General features: G+C 44.9%; 1 protein-coding gene and 1 pseudogene across 7 annotated transcripts in view; both read left to right on the top strand.

Moving 5' to 3' along the window:
* NTM (neurotrimin) overlaps nt 1-22,457 on the top strand; it is a 969,816-nt gene that overhangs the window by 2,955 nt on the left and 944,404 nt on the right. The window lies entirely within an intron of this gene.
* On the top strand, nt 11,806-11,920 carry LOC115830561 (annotated as a pseudogene).

Genomic DNA, 22,457 nt, shown 5'->3' with positions numbered 1-22,457 from the left:
GACAGGTTAGGAACCCCTCCCTGACCTGCTCCTCCCCCCAACCCAACCAGCAACCATGATCCAGCTTAGGTAGGAAGGGGGGTTTCTGAGGGAATCAGCACTGATTAGTGACGCCGACAGGAGGGGCGATTAGCTCCCGGGGGCTCTGGCCCTAAGATACACCAGGGTTGATTAAGTAGAGGCATCCCTTTCCTGGGAGCAGACGCTACAGAACTGGATCAGGCGCTGTCCTTTGCAGCACACCCACCGCCCACCTTCTGCCACTGAGAGCCTCTGAAAGGAATGGCTGCTTGTGCTGCAGCTTCCTCTTTCTAGAAAACCGACCATTTCTCCTTCGAAGGATTGTTGTTTCTTTTAACACCTTCCAATTTGCTCGGCTAGGTACCTCCCTTACCTTTCTCATTTCCTCACCTCTCTTCACATCCTGCATCCACTTAGCAGCTAGCTTGAGACACAGACAGGGCAGAGGAGAAGGAAAAGGTGCCTCGAAGAGTTCACACTCCCCTTCGCGCAGCACCCAGGAGGTGGGTGGTGGGCTCCGTTCAGCTGGGCAGGCCAGCCAGGTTCCTGCCATGCACAGTACACATGTTGTGCCAGCAGCAGCTTGAGCTGGGCAATGCTTCTGAGATTCATGGGTGGCAGATGAGACCATAACAATATTTACTGGCAAAGTGGAAACCTTAGCCTGGGATGATGGGACGCTGGGCCTGACATAGGCGTTGTAGGCTCTTGGAAGCATGGCAGTAAGGGGAGGGGGTCAGGGAGCCTCATCCAATGGAACCTGCCTGCCAGGCTTGGGGCTGCCCACTTGGGGCAAGTTCCTGGCAAGGCGTGCACAGTGGCACAAATGTAGCTCACCTCCACCCTTTGTATTAGGAGGCCACTTCACCAACGGGGATGGCCCTCTGAGCATTCGCTCGAGCGTGCCTGGGGAGCGTCTGCCGTGGCCAGCAGGTCGCGCTGCATGAAGACCATTCTTGAAACTGCAGCTTTAGTTACCAGGCACAGAGCCTGGTCCTGGTCCTGATTCTTCCCATTTTTGGTTCCCTTAAAGCCAAATATAAGCCCCCAAATCTCGTCTTATCAGCTGCAATGTGCAGTCCCTGACTTCTGTTCTTTCTCAGTAACCTTCTTCTATAGCGCTGGTTTTAATTCAGGCGTCCTGAATAGTGTCTTCAGTTGTGTCTCTTGGGTCCCTGCCTGAGGTGATAGGGTCTAGATTGCCTGCTGGCCGTTCCCTGGGTTCTGCTCTCTGCCTGCATGCCGTCTGCCAGGCTGGTACTGGCTCCTTTTCTTGATGGGCCAAACAACCTGGTGTTGATTTTAGCCAAAACTTATCCCTTGGGATGAAGTGAGCTCTCTCAATATCCCAAGAAATGGCAGAATTTCTGAATCAATATGGGGCACGTGATTCTGACGTGTGCAAGAAACACATGCTGGAGAGATTTGCAATGCTCTTGCCATTCAATCATAGTAGAGGCACACTTTGGGTAGGATGAACAGGTCTGTGATTTGGCTTTTTTCCTAGTATTTTGGATTCAAGCTCATGATCTGCTTCTGCCCACAAACTAGAATGCTGAAGGTCAACAAACAAACAAACAACAAACAAAAAACCCACATTGCTCTCTATCTTGCTGTAGCAGAGATCCTACGAATGCTTCAAACACCCAATATGCATGGTCTCCAGGTTTCAAGCCATTTCTAGTGGTCTGAACATAGCTCCATGGGGGACATGTACATCTAAGCTCAAATTTCTCTGTTTTCTGTAGGGAAAAATCTTTCCCTCTGCGGGCCTATCGCCCCACCTGCCCGCCAGGCCGGGGAGTGACTCCCCTGGGTGTTGTAAGGACTCATTAATGCTTGTAACACTCCAAACATGTGGTGCTAAGTGGAACTCCATGCTGAGATTATATTTATGCAGTTTACTTCCTTTCTGCTCTATTGTCTTGTTACAGGTTTACTTTATGTCTATAGTCATTTGAAATTCAATAAAACCAATTAAACATAAAAAATGAAAGCATACAGTAATAAAGAAGTCGGTGGCATACAGATTGGAAGGGTCAAAGGGTACCATCCTAGTGTTCCTAGAAGCGTCTCCTCCCCATTGTGGGAGGGTGCCTCACCTTATCAGAGAGTGCACTGGGGAAGGGCAGAAGGGCTTTAGAAGGCAGTTGCGGGGAGCATGCCTCCCATCCCTTTGCAAAAGGAGGCTTCAGTGTGGGACTGCAGTGTGAATGGTGGAGAGGGGGAGCACTAGGGAGGATGGAGCTGGAGGTAGGAGTTTCAGAAAAAATAGCTCTAATCTGGACTGGCAAAGGGTGGGAAAAAAGAGCTCTAGCTTTTGCTTTGACTATGATTTTGGTCAGTAACCTCTGAGAACTTTATTTTTTCTTTCATGTATGTATGTATGTATGTATGTATGTATGTATGTATGTCTTTCTTTATTTATGCAACCTTCTGGATTAAGCCTGCTCTTGCTACCACTGCTTAAATTGAAAAGATATAGGAGTGCATCCGTTTTCCTTCCCATTCTCTCTCCCTCCTTCCCTCCTTTTCTCCTTCTGCCCACTACCCCTACTTCTCTGTTCTTCACCTTAGCTTTTTCTCTTTCCATTTCTCTGTCTTCCTTTTGTTTTTCCTTCTCCTCTATGGGAAAAGTAATTGATCAGTTGACAGATCTAGGTCAAGCTGGCAGGGGTTGCTCTGCTTCATGCAGGCTTGCCTAGGAGAAGGAGGGGAGAGCCTGTCTTCACAGTTCACAAGGAGCCCAGCTGATGTGATGGAAGCGGGGAGGGAGGCCAATGGACCATGGGCGAGTTCAGCCCTCCCCAAAAGGTTCTCTGGGATCCTATTAATTACAGAGTCTTCCATTATTTGATATCTCTCACACTCTAATTTTCCATATCAAATTTATCTTTGCCTATTTCCTGCTTTTTTTCTCAGCTTCTATAAGCTGCCTGTTTCGGTTTTTCTTTTTCTTCTTTCTACTTGCCCCTCCTTTCTCTTCTCCTTTTCTACTGCTTCTAAAATCATGACAGGAGATCACAGAATCTCCCCTACTTAAGTCATATTAGAGAAATGGCCTTTTGTTTATTTGCAAGTGGAGAAACAGAAACCCTGCCAGAAGAGCTCTGTAAGTCATTTGCAAACTGCAAAACAAACCAACAAAGATTCACATTTTCATTGCGGAGAAGAGAGTATTTCAAGAGAGACTGTCAAGCTAAGAAATCAAATATTGGAAAACACATTCTTCAGCTCTGTTACTAAGGACATCTTAGGTTACTAAATTTGATTTTTTTTTTTTAGCTTCTGTGAGAGTATTGCCCTTTGCGATAATAAAAGACTGATCAAAAGACTGCTGGTTTTGGCTTTACTTACTCATTCAAATTCACTCTCCAGCGGTGCTTCCTTTGCTCATCTTGGAAGTGTCACCAAACTCTCACCCTAACACAAAATCCATCTGGTTGTTTATTTGTCCACTGGCTCAGTCACATCCAAGTGTTTATCGAGTGCCTACTACGTCCGGTGCATTGTTTTAGGTGCTGGAGATACAACAGCGATGAAAAAGCAACTAACGAATAAGACCAAAGACCTAGTTGCATCTCTCAGATTTGGCTTGGCTTGGCATCCTTTGTCATAAATGGAAGGCAACAACAGCAGTACCAGAAGCAAGGGTGGAGACTCCATGACACAGCCTCTGGCCTCCTATGCAAATGATGATGGATGGCAGGAAAGTAACTAGCCCTCAATCCTTGTTTTGAGACAGGGGGTTGGGGAGAGGAGGTGCACACCCTGGCTCTGGGTTCTCATAACACAGAGATGCTGCCTTTGCTACTCCACACAACCTCTTGTAGAAAAGGAGCTCATGGATGTCTTTGGTGTATATAGGATGGGGAACGCTGCTGTGAGTTCACTGTCTTTGTGGTCATTGTCTTGTGTGTTTGAGTTACTGGTTGATGCTGAACATCACTGTCACCTCTCTGGCCTCTCCACCTCCTTTACGCCCTGACTTCTGCACAGAACTGGAGGGCCAAGAAGATAAAGGGAGAATACCAGATAAGGCCAGGGAAGAATTTGCCTCAGACAGCTTTTCTGCATGAGGCAAATACTATTCATCTGACCTCTAGGAGGGATTCGGAATTCAGGGTAGAGCTAAGATAACCTCCTCTATGAGAACCCTTTTAATTTGCTACCCAATCATCACATCTTCATTTAGAGTTCCTGGAATAATACAAATGCATTATTAACAAAAGGAATTCCTTTGTTTTCTTCTGGTGGGATACAATGTTTTGGACGTCACATTGCATAGTTGTTCTCCTACACACCCATCTTCTTTCAATCCATGGATTGTGTTTGCAGCACTGTGTGTACAGAGGTAACAAAGCTGCTCTGGTGCTCATGCTGTGTACTATAGCTGCACCCTGAATGCTTTAGGAGGGCTGCTGCTATCTGCATTTCCATCATGGTGGTGGTGATCATGCCTAGGTTTTCTCATAAACCCATGATTCTTCCAAGTCCAGTGGTCTAGAGCAATTATACATCTCCCAACTTGATCTCAGAAGTCAGAATGATCCTCAGCGGGTAGGTGCAGTCTGCATTTATTTGCAATACTCTGTCTGTAAGCCAGTGGTTTGCAAACTTGCCATACCATAGAATCACCTGGGGAGCTTTATAAAAATACCAATGTCCGGACCCTATCACAGACCAATTAAATCAGTATCCCTTTGAATGGGGCCCTACACTGATATTTTTAAGAGCTCTCCGAGAAGGCCTAATCTGTAGTCAGGTTGAAAAGTGTACCTCTAAAGCCATCTGAACATGTTCAAAGACCTTGGGTAAGACACATCCCCTATATGGGCTTCAGTTTTCTCACTCTAAAATAAAACACTTGGACTAAGAGATTTTCAAGTCTCATTCCAAGTTCAACATTTGGCAATACTGCAATTAGTCTTTTTGAGTATAGTTATTGATAGGTAGTGGTGCTAAAAGAAAATACTCAGCACCAGCCTCTGCCTGCAGGAAGGTAAGAATATAAACAGCATCACAGATGAATGAACAGAGTCAGAACATGTAAGTGGTGTGTGTGCATGCAAACTCTACATGCTGTCTCATATATCTGATGTTGTGTATTCATATATGCATGCATTTACTTACCTGTAAAGCATCCTTAGAATGGAAGGACAGGATTAACTTGTCATGGGTAGGGGGAATAGAACTGATAATGACTCTCAATTGATCAATTCTTAAGCCTTCCTACAAGACAAATTCAGGAGGCATTTGATTGGGGGTCAGAAAGGAATGTGTTTGAGGTGGATTGGAGAGTGCTCAGCAATGACGAGCCTTAGAAGAAGCTCCATCCCTAGGTGTGAGAATTACATATTTCTCTTCTACCTAGCCTCCGTGCCCCTCCCCAGGAATCAGTTATCCAGCTGCATGGCTTCCACTACTCCCTCCTTCTCATGCTCAATAAAGACTCATGCTCAGAACCTCAATGACAATTTTTGCAGCTTCATATGTTAGGTAGAAGTGATGCTGGCTCCTCTCACATGGCCGGGAAAGCTCCTGTGGTGTGTGCAGGAGTGAAAACTTGTTTGTTTTCTGATGGAGTCAGCAGATCTAAGAGGCACATTAGAGCAGGGCTACTGGCAGATTTGTGCCAAGTTTAGTCTCTGGGTAACCCACACACCCACCTGGCTGCCCAGAGTGTTCATACTGCTGTGCCAGACAACTCCTGATTCACAACCAGCTCAGGCTCAGAGGGACTTTCAAGATACTTTATTTCAGTTCCTCGTTTTGGGCTCTGACCCCTCAACAATGCAGCTGCAGTGGTCCTCCAGCCTCTATCTCCAATGACAGGAACTTGCATGTCTTCAGAAGTCCATTGCATCTGACTGTCAGATTTCAGGAAGAGAGGAGGATGGGAAGAAGAGGCAGGGGAAGAGGAAGGAGAATTAGATTCTGCCTTCTTATAGAAACCAGCCACATGTCCTGTATCTGGAGAGTGGTTATAACATAGCGGCTGCAGGCCCAGATTGCCTTGAGCCAAACCTGGCTCTGCCTGTTTCTGGTTTGAGATCTGTGGCAATTGAATCAACCTCTGTACAACTCAGCTCCTCTTCAATAAGACAGAGATAATTATAGGACTTACCTTGTAAGGTTATTATAAGGATTAAACAAGTTAATGCAAATAAAGTGTTTGAATACTGCCTTGTACATAGTAAGCTCTCAATAAATATTACCTAATTCTACTACCCACAGGACTGGTCTAATTTTTCTACAACATGACTGTTTTCAAATATTTGAAACTCTGATTTCCTCCCTTTCTCCCCTGAATTTCCTCTTTACTAGGTTAAATATTCCAAGGTTTGCCTCCTATTTTCCATAAAATCATCCATTAACAGAGTGCTGGTGGTTCTTCTCTAGAGTTGTTCTGCTTCCTCTGCATCCTTCTTCCAGTCCTCTCCCAGTGTGTCCTGGTAGCCCAGCATATGAGAGCCCAGCATATTACAGCTTCTCCTGATTCCAAATCCAAGTAGAATGAAGTCTCAGCTCTGTGGCAAGGCATGTGAAATCCTAAGGGTCTGTCCTCAGTTTGCCTCTCTCCTAAACCGACGCACTCCCTGCTCCATGGCCTCTTTGGGGTTTCCTGTTGCTCCCTCTGTAAAGCACACAGGCATGCTGTTCCTTCGGCTTATACTCAGGCCCTACCCTGCCCCTCTCTACCTAGAAAATGTTTTTGATATTTTCAGACTAAATTCAAAGTTCGGTACCCTTTCCTTTGAGTCTTTTTTTTTGAGATGGAGTCTCCTGCCCAGGCTTCAGATGCAATGGTGCCATCTCAGCTCACCTCAACCTCTGCCTCCCGGGTTCAAGTGATTCTCCTGCCTCAGCCTCCAGAGTAGCTGGGATTACAGGCACATGCCACCACGCCCAGCTAATTTTTTTCTATTTTTACTAGCGATGGGATTTCTGCATGTTGGTCAGGCTGGTCTTGAACTCCTGACCTCAGATGATCCGCCTGCCTCAGCCTCTCAAAGTGCTGGAATTACAGATGTGAGCCACCGCGGCCAGCTGAATCTTCTTACTCCTTCTCTTATGCTTACCTTGCACTTTTTCTTACCTTTACTGTTCATATCCATAACATGTTAGTGTAGGTGACCTATTTACATGTCTATCTCCCCTTACCAGGCTGTGGGCTCCAGAAGGGCCAGGACTGTCTTATTTATCTTTATATACCTAGTACACATAGCACAGCCCCTGGGACAAATGTGATACTCAGTGTTTATGGATGAAAGGAAGGGAGGAAGACCTGAGATCCCACTAGGTATTTCAGCTGCCCTATAACTCTGTTGACTCAAGGTGAGCTGTTGTTCATTCAACTCTTCCTTATCGTTTGCCTGAGTTGTTTCAATAGGTATGCAAGAGCCTGACCTCAGAACTTACCCTTTCTATTATAAAGCCATTTTCTTAGATTCAACTCATCTCTTCTTTCTGACAAATCCTTTTTTAAGATCCTAAATCTTTTTCCCCGTCTATTAGTAATCCCTCCTGGCTGTAATCAATAATAAACCAGATGTTATGGGTACCTATGTAGTAGTACTTGTGGAGCTCAGTATTTCAGGCTAAACTGACTCAAGAGTGGAAAAGTCATTCTAATGGTGAACTGCTCAGATCAGTAGGGGAAGGGGGAAGAACCTACGCTCTACATCTAGGTGAGGTGCTGGCATCAGAGGGAAGAATGGGGACAGGGAAGCTTGAACCTAAGAAAAGAGGAAAATGACTGGATGAATTTATCTAGTTAGAGAAGGTGAACTGGTCCAATGTTTTTTAGTTGTTTCTTCAAATCTAGTCTCTCTTTCTTCTACAAAGCTGTCCACCAGGGTACTTGACTTTCTTCCTGAACAGTCAAGAGGAAACTCAGCCCAGACATGGAATAGATTAATCAACAGCTTTTTTTCTCAATGCAATTGGTGATACATGAATATTTATAGTTGGATAAACCATTTTGCTAATTCTGAAGACAAATAAGAATTAACTAATCATTCTACATTTTCTTTTCCTTTTCCATGAAAACTTCCTAATAAAAGGATCTAAATGCCATATTGTCATTTTTTTTCCATTATTTTCTCATACTGCTAACTCCTTGTCCAAGGTCAAATAATTTAATAATTAAATCCAGAAGCTTTTTCATGGACTCCTAGAGTTGTGAGATACCATGGCATTTCAGTTGCCCAGTCTCCTCCCCAAGGCAACAATACCATCTGAACTGTGTTGATTAATTCCTGCTCAAGAATTTCGGAGATTTCTAGTGACCAGACACTCACTACCTGAGTTGTGGCTCTCTCAGTTCTGGCTGCCCATCAGAATCACCTCTGGAGATTGTTATAAAGCAGACGCCCAGGTCTGACTCTCAAAAATTCTCCTGGCACAGGTCAGAATAGGGAAAGTTCATCTCTATTTCAAAAGAACAGCAGATGATTCTATTGGGAGGTACAGCTAAGCATAACTGATGTTAACACTCTTTTTCATAGCTGATAAACTATGTGAGAAAGCACTTTGCAATTCTGGCAGGCATTTTTGATGCCTCCTCAATATCAATTCTATCCTTTCTCTTTTGAAATAGTACTCTAAATTTTTTCATAGTAGGAATATGCCCATTTAAAATACTCAACTTCCAGATTCTGTTATAACAGGGTATGGTCATATACTGCGGTTCAGGCCAATGGGATACAAGCATAAGATGACTGGGTATGGTGTGGAGGGTTGTACTTGGATGGCCTGTGCTTTTTGGACTTTATTATTTTCCCTTCTTGACTGGAAGACTGGGATCCTTCCTGGAGGTGCAGGATCCCACTTACCAACAGGAGGACAAAGAACATCTATCAAGAATGACAGAGAAGGACGCTTGTAGATCAAACCACATGGACTTGCTGTTTGGGTAAATAAAAAATAATTGAGTATAGGTAATTTCATGTATCTCAAACTGATAGGGGGAACTCAGGTTCAAGATGACATAGCAGTTGTACCAGCTCTAGAATGCATAGTCATAAAGTTATCATCACTTGTGAAAAAAAAATCTCCATTTAATTAGTTTTCTTTTCCTTGCAGCTGAATACAATTCTAATGAATCTATGTGGAGCAAAACTTTGCCCCTCCTTAAGTTTTGCCTTTAGAGCTATCAGGGTAGGAGTAATAGTGTATGAACCACTTTCTAAGAGATGACTATCATAGACCTTACTTATCTTATCTTGGCATCCTTCGTTCTTTCTTGTGATCATTGCATGGCACAGTTTCTGGAGCACTAATCATCCTGATCATTATCTTTGAAACATGACCGGTTTGAAAATGATCAACTGAAAAGGTGTTGCCAGAGCAGACTCTGCCAGCTATAATCTGACTGGCAAAGTAGAAAGTGAACTGTTACTTAGCAGATTTTGGACTTTATAGTTACGTAGGTTCATTCAATTATTGTGTTAGTTTCATTCTTTTTTTCAGACATGCCACATCCTTGGCTCATTTTGAGGCTGTATTTGTTCCTCTCACGAAAAAACTGATTCCATAAGACCTCGCCTATCCTTGCTCACAGGTGATCTTCCCTAAATGATCTTTTTAAACACTTAAAACTTTATTGCCCCTGTGTCCATCGTTTAAATCCATTGAGATTATTTTTGGATCCCGATGAGATGTCTTCATCAGCTTTTTGTTATCTCCAAATGATACAGACATGGCATCTCCACATAATTGACTCTAATGCTAAAAGAGCAACATAATCGATCTGAAAGCATGGCCAGGTGCTTACTTCCATTTATATTTCATCCACGTTAGAATTATTTGTTCAGACCCTACCAAGTATTAGGCACACACAACAACAAGGCAGGTGTAGTTCCTGCACTCAGTTAAACAGACAAGTGACTACCACGTGGTAAGTGCTAGGATAACAGCAGGTCAGTCTGCTATGGCAGCATTTGGGAGACTTTTCAGGACAGGAAAGTTCTCTGGAAGGAAGATATGTTAAAGCTGAGAGTTAAAGGTGAATAGATTTAACCAGGTGAGAGGAGAGATGAGTGTTACGAGTGGAAGAAACTGCATATGCTGATGTCTACAGGCAAGAGAGCATGGTAGGAGTTCAGGATTCTGAAATCAAATATGGCTGGATTGAGTGTGTTTGTATGGGGTGATGGGAGGAGGAATGTAGGTGGAAAGACAAGAGGTATATGTAGAGAGGTAGGTAGAGGTCAGGGCTAGAACTGTTTTCACTGGAGATTTTATACTGAGGGAAAAGGGTGCATTGAAGCATTGTATGCCTGAGAGTAACATGATCACACTTGCAGTTGTAGTGGCCAAACAACATGATTTGGGTTAGTTGAAAATGGTAATGTGTCACTCTAGTTACAATATGGGAAATGAATTGAAGTTGGGCAAGACTAGAGGAAAGGGAACCTCCTCAGGGACGTTGCAACCAGTTAGGCACGAGGTCACCAGAGTGACAGTTGCAGAGAAGGAGAGATATGCGTGTATTCAAAAGTTGTGGAGGTAGAAGGGTTAAGACTTGGAGATGGATGGGGAAGAAGAGGGCAAGTAATAAAGAAAGTGTAAGAGGACTTCTGTTTTCTAAGTGAATGTTTTAAAGGTGGGTTTTAGAGAGATAGTAATTAATGCAATTTGGGTCATGATGGATTTAACAGTAGCTTTCCAATATGAGGTTAGCTAGATGGATCTGAAACTCTGGGTATGAACAAAGACAGTCTTCAACACAGATACAACTAATTACCCAGGGAAAGAGTAAGGAATACATAAAAAAGAATTGAGGGCAAGCACTAGTCTTTAAAGGCTGGGAGGAGAAGGGATCTGGGAAAGCAGATTGACAAAAAGTGGACAAATACACAGGAGAAAAATCTGGAAAGTGTGAGGCCATCAAGGCCAAATGATGTAAATCTGAGGAAGGCAGGAATGTCAGCAGTGTCAAATGTTTCTAAGGGATCAAGGGAGATTATACTTAGTTGCAATAATCTTTTCCATGTTCTTGGGGATAACAGTTTTGTGGGGCGGAGCAATGGGGTGGGGATACCAATAGAAAGAAGAAGTGGAGTCAGAAAATGAGTGTAGTTATTTCAAAAGGTTTTCTATTTAAAGAGAGAGAGTGAGTGAGTGAGATGGGCAGGGGCCAGGGAAGGAGAGGCAAGAAGGAGGATGTGGGGATGGCTGGCCAGGTGAGGCCCTCAGGGAATACAAACAGGGCGAGGAGTGGCAAATCCTGAGAATGGGTACAGAAAGGAGTCTTGAAAAGAAGAAGAAAGACTGCTTCCATTACTCTTTAAAGTGAAGAAGGAGAGAAGTGTTTGAGAATATGCATTATGATTAGATTCAGCTGCAAATGACAAAAATGATGCAATTAGACTGGCTTAAATAACATAATCTGTATCCCTCTGGTTATGGAAATACTCTACTTTGTCTGTTCATGGCTAGGGAGGTGTTCCCTAAACTCAGGCACCCAGGCCTTTCTGCCTTCTGGACCTGTTGCACATGGCCTTGCCTCCACGGTCTAAGGCGGCAGCATCTGTGTGCCAGAGTGGACTGAGGGAGAGATGAAGAAGAGGCAGGAGGTACCCGGGCATTGCCCCCTGCAGATGCTCCTGGAGGCCATGACGTGGCATGCTTGCTCACCTCCTCTTGGCCAGGACTCAGCCACATTGCCACACCTAAGTAGAAGAGCGTGTGGGAAACTCACAATCCCCTGTGGATGATCACATGCCCAAAGTCAGGGGCCTATCACCATGGAAAGAGGGATGGACATTAAGAAACTATTGGTCACATGAAAGGAGGAAAAAGTGGTATTCCCTTGATAAGGATGGAAGAGGCCCTCAAGTCCATAAGGTACACATATGGTTAAGGCATTGCCACCATAAAACCATGATGTTTCAATATCACTAGTCATTAGGGAACCACAAATGAAAACCACAATGAGGTACAACTTCACACCCATTAGGATATTACTAACAAAATAAAAAAGGAAAATAAATATTGGTAAGGATGTGGAGAAATTGAAACCCTTGCGCATTGCTGATGGGAATGTAAAGTGATGCAACCACAGTGGAAAGGGTTTGGGGTTTCTCAAAAAGCTCAACAGGCTGGGCTTGGTGGTTCATGCCTGTAGTCCTAGCACTTTGGGAGGCTGAAGCTGGAGGATTGCTTAAGCCCAAGAGTTCATGACCAGCCTGAGCAATATAGAAAAATCCCATCTCTACAAAAAAAAAAAAATTTAAATTATCCAGGCGCAGAGGTGCACACCTGTAGTCTCATCTACTCACGGGGCTGAAGTGAGAAGATTGCCTTGAACCGAAAATTTCAAGGCTGCAGTGAGCTATGATTGCACCACCACACTCCAGCCTGCGCAGCAGAGCAAGACTCAGTGTCTAAACAAACAAAATAAAACAGAACAACATTAAACATACTAAATCAGTCAGTGAATTGGAAAAAAATAAGCTAAACACGGTATTACCATATGACTCAGCAATTCTACTCCTGGGTATATATCCAACAGAATGGAAAGCAGGGCCTCAAACCGGTATTTATACATCAATGTTCATAGCAGCATTATTCACAATAGTGAAGGTAGAAACAACCCAAGTGTCCATCATCAACAAATAGATAAACACAATGAGGTCTGTGCATAAATGGGTATTATTGTCTTAAAAGGGAAGGCAATCTGACACATGCTGTAGCATGGATGAACTTTGAAACCATTATGCTAAGTGAAATGAGCCAGACACCAAAGGACCGATAAGGTATGATTCCACTTACACGAAGTACCTAGGGTAAGCAAATTCATGCAGAGGCTATCAGGGGCTTGCGGGAGGAGGGAAACGGAGTGATTTAACGGTCACAGTTTCTATTTGGGATGATGAGAAAGTTCTGGAAATGAATGGCGGTGATAGTTATATAATATTGTAAACATACTCAATGCCACTTAATTGTACACTTAAAAATGGTTAAAAGTGTGAATTTTATTTCATGCATATTTTACTAGAATAGACAAATGAAAATTAACAAAAGAGATAATCAGCTGTCTGTGGTGTAGGAAGGAGGAAGGTGGCAGGAAGTTAAAGGAGTTTGCATTTGCTGGCTTTTATTTGCCCTGAGTATAATGCAGGGAAAATAGTGTGTGTTTGCACACACCTGTGTCCAGGTCCACGTTTGTGTCCATGTACCTACAGCCTGGTTTTTCCAAAGCAAAAAGGACTGAACTAATTGCTTCTGTAATGGGAGAGACCGCCGACGAGTGAACCAGAAAATCCCGTGCAGTATTAATCACTTTTCCCTCATGCCACTGTCTTTTCTCTGGATTTTAAATAAAAATATAATCTACCCCAGTCTTCTTTCTTTATCCCTTTTTTTTGATTCTGGTCCTACCATTTAGGGCCAACTCCCAAACATATCCAGAGCTCATTACTTACTCTTTCTTGCATTGCCTTTTTAAGGAATTAAAAAGATATGTTTTTATCTTTACAAATTACAAAGCATATTCATATCAAATACATTTCTTAATCTCCACATCAATGAGAATATCCTTTCTAATCCCAGTCTATCATTAACTGTAGGAGCTCAGTTTTTTCCCCAAGCCCTTATTTTCCTCATCTTTCAAATAGGATATATGAATTTCCTTGGAAGGTAGTTTTCACATTTAACTGAATTAACTGTGTGAAAGCTCTCGGCACTCAATTCATATTTCAAAATTAAAAGCCAATGTTTTTGAAGCTCTCTGACAGCACAGGTACTCGGGACTGGACCTCCCTATCAAAGTCATCTGCTTCCCTCTCTTGGCTCTCTCTCTCTCTCTCTCTCTGTCTCTCTCCCTCTCCCTCTCTCTCCCTCTTTGTCCCCAGCACTCCCCTCTTCACTCTGCTCCATTGCCCCAGCAGACACTGCACACTGGTGCCCTTCCACAGCTCCATACCTTTGCAGGAGCTGCTCTCTAATGGGAATGTTCTCCTGCAGGCTCAGGACAGTGGAACACTGTACATTCTCATCTTAGTGTTGAGTGATGATGGAGTAAATAAGACCAGGAAAAGAATTTAAGAGGCTGAGAAAGGAGAACAACAATAGCAGAAGAGGGTGCCTTTAGTTAACAACAAAGTATTATATATTTCAAAATAGCTTGAAGGCTTGAAATGTTTCTCCCACATAGGACCAATGTTTGAGGTGACGGATATCCCTAGCACCTTGATTTGACCATTACACATCCTATGCATGTAGCAAAATATCACAGGTACCCCATAAATATGTACAAATATTACGTATCAATAAAAACATTTGTGAAAAGAAAATACATCTGAAACCCACTCCCCTCTTAAAAAAAAAAAAAAAGGAGAACAAAAGTTTGTTAAGACTGACTCTAACCCATCATTTTTATACTTAGCCTTCCTGGGGACCCTGGTTTCTAATCTGCCCTGGGAAAAGAGAAAGGAGTGTGTGACACCTAGCATCATTAGACTAGGACTCTTCAAGTGTGGTCTCCAAATCAGAAAGTATGGGGCCGGACCCCAGCAATCTGTGTGTCAAGAAGCCCTTCAGAATATTCATCCTAAAATTTGAGAACCATTGATTTAAAGGAGTGCGAAGACTGAATGTCAGGAGCTCTTTCTGAAAGGGCCACTCCCAGGACTGGACATGTGGAAGAGGAAGCAGCAGCATGGACCCTGCCTCCTGGGAGGGGCCTCGAATACTCTCACCTTAGAAAAAAATCCTTTAAGCCACCAGGACAGAGGAGGCTAGGTGGTGTGTAAGCCGTATAAATATGTACATTCACTTATCTATGTAAGTACATATAGATTCCCTTTGGCTAGGGCTGCCAGATTTAGCAAATAAAAATCCAGGACACCACATATATTTAAATTCCTGATCAACAAATGATTTTTATTATGCAGAGCACATACTAATACTAAAAGACATTTGGGTTTTGGTTTTTTTTTTTTTTTTTTTTTTTTGCAATTCAAATTTAATTGGGCATCTTTTTCTTGTTTTTAGCAGGCAGGATCCTACCTTTTGCCCGTAAGTATTAGGTACATAGTGGAAATAGCCTGATCAGAATCAATGTCTAAAAGGTAGAAGTGGGTTTTAATGGCCTATTTATTTACATTTTAATAGGAATGTGTATGAGTTGGCAGGGAAGAAAAAGAATGCTGCTCTTTCTGGCTCCTGGTGTTATTTTCAGATCTGTATTTGGGGAAAGAGAAAGCAAGGGAGAGAATATAGGGAGAAAGATGGTGGTTGGCCTGCAGTGGTGGCTCCTGCCTGTAATCCCAGCAGTTTGGGAGGTCGAGGTGGGCGAATCACTTGAGGTCAGGAGTTTGAGACCAGCCTGGCCAACATGGTGAAACCTCATCTCTACTAAAAATACAAAAATTAGCCGGGTGTGGTAGCATGTGCCTGTAATCCCAGCTAATTGGGAGGCTGAGGCAGGAGAATTGCTGGAACATGGCAGGCAGAGGTTGCAGTGAGACAAGATCATGCCATTGCACTCCAGCCTGGGTGACAAGAGCAAGACTTCATCACAAAAAAAAAAAAAAAAAAAAGAAAAGGAAAAAGAAAGATGGTGGTCGAAAGTAGCCCCCATGCCAGCAAGTCCTCCCGCTAGTCAAATAACTGAGCATATATTATGGGCTGGGCCCTGATCCACATGACCCTGAGCGAGACAAGCAGCAACGCTCTAGGAGGTTGAGCTCCCTGCCTTGGGCCTGGCTCCTGGGCAGGTTTCCTGCAGCCACCCCTTACCTGCCCCAGGTGACAGGATGCCACCTCAGAGGGTGGGACCTTGATGCTGTGGCTGGGCAGTGAATGACAAGCTTCCTAATGAGATGCAGCTGGGGGAGTGGCTTGCTGACAGAACAATTTGCCGGTGCCCAGAATATCCGCCCAGCCTCGGCAAAGCGGCAGCCTGGCGGGCATCAGGAGGAATTTCAGGATTTATCATTCGCCTTGGTGGCGGGTGTGCTGTGAGCCGCCCTACTTCCCGCTGTGCTTTTCTAGACCTGCAGACTGGATGGGCAATCCACCCAGGCTTCTAGAGCCTCGGGAAGAACGTGTAAAACTATTTCCTATTTTTTCCTCCTCCTGATCAGCTTGTGTTTATGTAAATCACTGGAAAAGCAGTTTTCGGCTTATTTTCACAGCTTAAGGGCTTCGTGAGAAGCTTATTATTGAAAAATTAGAAACTGAAAGCAACTTCTTAGACAATGAAATAGCAACCCAGAGACTGTGTGTGTAAGGCTGGGTGTGCTGTAACTGGCTGCGTTACAAATAGGAACTCCCCTGGGATTCGGTAATCAAACACGTGGCAACAGGTTGTCTGTTTCAACAGAGAGTGAGTAATCAAAGGAGATTTGCAGTTAATCCAAATATAACAGAGAAGCATTCAAGGGAAGCCCAGGAAAAGGAGACTAGAAGGGTGAGGGGTGGATGAGGCCAGAGCTTCCTGGTTTGGAGTTCCAGATGCAACAGAGAGAATTGGGAGAGGGGCAGAAGGTTAATCTCTCTGAGTGCTCGTGTTGGTCCATTTGCATTGCTATGAAGGAATACCTGAGACTGGGCAATGTACAAAGAAAAGGGGTTCATTTGGCTCATGGTTCTGCAGGGTGTATTAGTGTGGCACAAGCACCTGCTCAGTTTTGGGTGAGGCCTCAGGAAGCTTTTAGTCATGGCCAAAGAGAAGGGGCGCTTTCATGTCACACAGTGAGAGAGGGAGTAAGAAAGAGAGGAGAGGGAGGTGCCATGGTCTTTTAAACAACCAACTTTCCAGTGAACGAGAATCCATGACTTTGAGGAGGGAGGGAACCAAGCCATTCATGAGGGATCCGCCCCCATGACACAAGCACCTCTCACCAGGCCTCATCTCCAACACTGGAAATCACATTTCAACATGAGATTTGGAGGGAACAGACTATCAGCAATGGAGGAACAAGCTGCACAGAGGAAGGGGAAACTGAGGCCTGGCTATACATTGAAGCAAACCAGAAAAATAACCTGAGCACTTGGCCCTTACACTTGACCAGTGATGTAAAATTTGGGAGGAATTAATTAGCATTCAGTGATTTACTTCAAAATCCTGAATCCTACACTGGATTGAGGTCAGGGTGGAGAAGGACTTGCTCCATCTCGATGGGCTAGAAAGAAGAAAGTGGTGCAGGCCTGGGAGACAGTGGTAGCCATCAGCATTTCAGGAAGACACTTGAGTTTGCATGTGTATCTCCGTGGTTCTCAAAGTGTGGTCCCTGGCTGGCAGCATCAGGGTCCCCTGGCACTTGTTAGCAATATGAATTCTCAAGCCCCACCCCCAGAGAGCCCTCTGACTCTGGACCTCTGAGAGGAGGCCCAGCAATCTGTGGATCAAGAAGCCCTTGGCCAGGCGCGGTGGCTCACGCCTGTAATCCCAGCACTTTGGGAGGCTGAGGCGGGTGGATCATGAGATCAGGAGATCGAGACCATCCTGGCTAACATGGTGAAACCCCGTCTCTACTAAAAATACAAAAAATTAGCCGGGCGTGTTGGCGGGCACCTGTAGTCCCAGCTACTCGGGAGGCTGAGGCAGGAGAATCGCTTGAACCCGGGAGGCGGAGCTTGCAGTGAGCCGAGATCGCACCACTGCACCCCAGCCTGGGTGACAGAGCGAGACTCCGTCTCAAAAAAAAAACAAAACAAAAAAAACAAGCCCGCTGGATGATTTTGATGCATACTTCCGTTTGAGTACCACCAGCAGACCTGGTTACCTGGCCAGAGGTACCAGGAGGTGCTCACTCAGGCTTCCTATGTGGGCTTGTGTGTGAACTACTACGCCCAGTCCCAGGTGAGGTCCTGGAGCAATTCTGTGCTGACCCATCTGTCCTGATCTTCCTAACCACACGGGGCTGTGGGGAAAGGTACATTTATTACACGTGTACTACTACCATGCGCCAGGCACTGCTAAATGTTTTATGTGTGATATTTTATTTAATCTTTTCCTCAACCTTGTGAGGTAGGGGTTGTAGATAGCATTTTGGTGCTGAGAATATTTGAGTTCAGAAAGGCCAACTTGCCCAGGTCTCTATGTTTCCTGAGCCTGTACCCTTATTCATTCTCACATGGCCTCTCCGCCACATACTTCTCTGTCCCCACATGCTTTGGGTGCCACCTACACAAAGCAACTACCAGCCTGGCAGGGCCCCAGCTCTCCACTGCCAAGCTTGGCCCTCCCCGCCCCACTCCTTGCCTCATGTTAATTTCCCACCTGAGTACTGAGTACTTTATAAATAGCAAATCTAAAATGAATTTTCTACCAGCGATCATTAGCTCCCTTGACATCCATTAAACATTCTCGCAAGCAGAGTGAAGTGACAAAAGGGATTGATTTTTACAGTATGCTTAATAGGGGAAAAGAAAGAAAGGTGTTGACAAGTCTTTTTTTTTTTCTGTCCTGATATCACCAGGAATTTGAAATCAGTCAAATGACTTTTATCTGAAAAAAAAAAAAAAAAAAAAAAAAAGAAGAAGAAGAAGGCTAGGATTGGGTGTGGGAGGAGAGGGTTGGGAGACGGAAACAGGCTCCCAGCACCCTGTGCGGCTCATTTCTGCACCCGTGACAGGTAAACATAAAGTTAGTTACCTAGTGCCAGCCACCAAGATGAATATGTCAGATTTAATGCTTCAAAATATATAGGGTCCAAGCCAGGGAAGGAGTAGGGGGGAGTGGAGGAGGAGGAAAGAAGACTGTATTAAAGGAGAGGGAAAATAACCAATCTTCTGCTGAAACTATTGGAAGAATAAATGTGTCGATGCAATAGTTGAAGTCAGAGAAGGCTGGCATATGAGGCACTGTAGCTGAAAATTTAACTTTGATTTCAATTTTCATATTTGTCAGCAATAATTAGATTCAAGAAATGTTTTGCCACTGTTCTAAAATACTAATAAGTAGAGGCCTTTGTAGTGTGGTTAATGGAGTCTTTTTTCCTAGTGGTCTAGGAAAATTCCATTAAAGCAGAAAGTCATACTATATTACAGTGTTTCAATATACATTGACTCTGCTGCCGCGGTGATATCATCCCAGGGATGGGAGTCCCCTGTGCAACCACAGAGCCCCTGACAGGGAAGGGGTTGGGGCTTCATAGGCCTTAGCTGTCTTATCATTACAGACCTCCCTGGCTCATGGGTGAGGGTAGGGGAGAGAGAAGAGCAAATTCAATAAAGCCTCGCCTTGGGAAGGATGTGTTTTATAAGCATCGCCTCCTGGAGCAGGTTGAAGAGAGGGCAGGAGGAGTTGATGGGCTCCTGCCTGAGGAGAGGAAGCACTTGCCCTGCTCTGGACACCTGTTGCCTGTTCCTTTAATGAAGAAGCTCCACCCAGTGGCAGAATCTACATGCACTCCTCCTCCCAAGCCTCAGCCTGCTCTGAAAGTCTGGAAGGTTCTTTCTCTTGAGATCAGAATTTGATTAAGAGCACCAAGGTCTATTATTTTTGATTGGCTTTTCCCTGGAGTGCCTGTGCATCTCTGATATCTCAGGTAACTCCCTGCAGGGCAATATGGGGTGGATTGGGCTTCACCTGCTTTAATGTAGAGGTAAGTGAAGGGTTAAGTGTATTGTAACCACACGCTCCAGAGAGTCCCTGTGGATGAGGGAAGGCCTAGGGCATCCTCATCTCCCTTCTACCCTACTTTCCACACTACTCTCCTGCCGTCAGGGATTAATAATCACATGCTGGGCTTATTCAGATGGGCTCTCTCTGTCTGGAACGCCTTCTCGTAAGCAGATGGCTGCTGCAGCCACCTGTTAGCCCATCTCCCTGAGTCCAGGGAACTCAAGGACCCTGCTCTCAACTGTCCTTCCCAAAACTCTGAAGTGGATCCCCAGACTGGGATGCCAGTCCTTGACGAAAGAAAGCCCCGTGGGCCTGTGTGACGTCACCCGCCTCCCCGCACATGGGCTCGTTCATGTCAAATTGTGCTCTTCTTGACATAGTAGTAGAGAGACTTGGAATTTACTAATCCTAAACCATAAATGGGAAGTGATGGAGGAATGGACAGATGGCAGGTGAGGGGAGGAGGGTCCCACCAGGATTACCACCTAGACCTGGATAAAGATGACTTGCAGAAGCCACGCAAAGCAAAAGGGAGATCACGCCCATTCCATTAGTGCAGGGCAGCTCCCTCCCACCCCTCCCTGTGCCCATCCCTGGGTGCTTCTTTCCTGGCCCCATGCCCTCCCCTTGCTGCCCCCACCCCCACCTCCCAAGGTGAACAGAGAGTGAGGGCCTGTACTTCTTCCCAACAGTGCAAAGACCCACCTTTGGCCCATGCCTCTCTCTCTCTGCCCCTCCTTCCTTCCCTCTTTCCCCACCAATCGCTGCCTAGCTGCAGCTTCACTTTTCTCTAGTGGCATGTGCCAGATCTTATCCCTGTGAAGCACTTGAGGATGAAAGAAGGAAGGGGATATTAAATCCACCAGTGATACGCGCAACTGGGACAGGCTTTTGTTGTGTCATTTCCTACCTCCTTCAGCCTATTAAGCAAACAAAAGTGCTTGTGGAATGAGAAATGTAAATGGCCAATGCAAGCCGATTAATCCTAGATGTACAATTCCATTAATAAGGCCGCTTTTTAATAGGCAGCTCTGGCAGCAACAGCAGGCAGGCCAGGAATTGATGTATTCTCTGTAATTGTATTGCAACTAATAGGATATGAAGAAAATTGTACCGGAGAAGCAGGTCTTTCAACACGATTTTCCAATCAGCTGAAATAATACTTGCAGGGGAAAGCCTTGAAAAGGAATGACACACACACAAATACAACATGGTCCAGAAGTGTCCATGATTCCCAGTCCCAGCTTGAAGTTTCTTTCTTTCTTTTTCCCCTGACTTTCCTCATGGCTCTGTCTACTCCACTCTCGGTTTTCATCTCTTCTTCCCCATAGGTAATGCCAACACCCAGAAGAGTCTGGTCCCATGTGGAGGGCCTCCCAGGGAGATCCCCCACTCCTGCCCCCCCAGCCTTTTGCCTGTCTAGGCCCCCTCACTGGCTGAGATTGCTTGGTCCACCTTTTGAGAAGTCAGAGCGAGAAGGAGACAGGCTGGGTGCTCTCTGGAGAGAAGACTCAGTGTCGGCCCTTCTACTAATGCTGGTTGTTGAGTGACTTTGGAGCCATGCCTTCACCTCTCTGGATTCTCATCTGAATGAACCTTCCAGCCCCAAAATGCAGCAGCTCTGAGTGCATTTTCAAAGATCAGGCTAGGAGAAAAGCTGGCATCCTTTCACTTCAGGACCAATGAAGGCTGTCTAAGAAGAAGAGCCCTTTTCTAAAGGGGTGTCCTCATTATCTGAATGTCCATCTACTGAGAAGCCCTGAGGAACTCAGGCTTCTCAGTGTTGAGCTCAGCTTTGGAAATCAGGCCTGTGTACATGCTTAATCATGGATAAGTTGGTCAATTCACTCCTTCCTTCAACAAATATTTGCAGGGTGCCAATGGTGCACCAAGGCACTGTTCTAGGTTCTGGGAATGAAGCAGTAAATAAAGCAGGTGAAACAGAGATCAATCCTTGCCCTCATGGTGCTTGCAGTCTATCAAGTCAGCAATGCTTTTGGTGAGCCTAACAGCTGGGGTGTTAGCCACGGGACCTTTCTCTGAGACTACTTAGGGATGGGAACTAAGGCCCCTCTGCTGTTGTTTACTTGGCCAAGGTGGCAGTGGGAGCCAGGCTGCCTTCACATGGCCCCTGCCAGCACCTCTCAGTCCTGCTCTCAGCCTCTCCTGGTCACTGGGTCTCTGTCCTGCCCATTTGTGTGTGGACTCTGACCCTTCCTTGGTCACAGGCTGGAGAGTAAATATAAAAAGAAATGGCAATGCACATTTCAGTTGAAGTCCCCAAGGAAACTGATATGATTGCTGAACAGAAATGGTTCCAATAAGGGCAGAGAGGAATATTGCTTTTATAGCTTCTGGGACATAAAACATTTAGAAAATGTGATTGACTGGCAGGGTCTAATTTATCATTTATCTCATTCCCTCTGTTCTCACACTCTCTGTCTTGCTCCCCATAACACCCAGGCAGACACTTATGTGCAAACTTTTTTCTCTCTTTTTTCTTTCCTTTCTTCTTCTCTCTCTGAGACTTGGATTTATCATCATTCCGTTAAGCAGGAGAACTCCTGTGGCTATTTATAATTAATGCTCAGAAACCTGCCAATCCATTTAATGACACTAGCAGGTCATGGCCCCCTTATAGCTCTCCATTAATCATCATTAGAACAGCTCTGAGTTTTTACATTCTTTTTAAATGTTAATTCACCTCTGTAATGCTCCTTTTAGTTAAAACTGTAAAGGGAGAAGTGGCTGGTGTCTGCACGCTGCCCGCCTGGGAATGGCGTGGTGGGGTTGATAAAGTCTGGCTGATTTCCTCTGTTCTTTTTCTCCTCTGACTCCTGTTCCTGCTACC

This window comes from Nomascus leucogenys, chromosome 15, assembly GCF_006542625.1.
Source record: "Nomascus leucogenys isolate Asia chromosome 15, Asia_NLE_v1, whole genome shotgun sequence".
In the NCBI taxonomy this organism is placed as follows: Eukaryota; Metazoa; Chordata; class Mammalia; order Primates; family Hylobatidae; genus Nomascus; species Nomascus leucogenys.
This window is presented reverse-complemented; position numbering and strand designations above follow the sequence as displayed.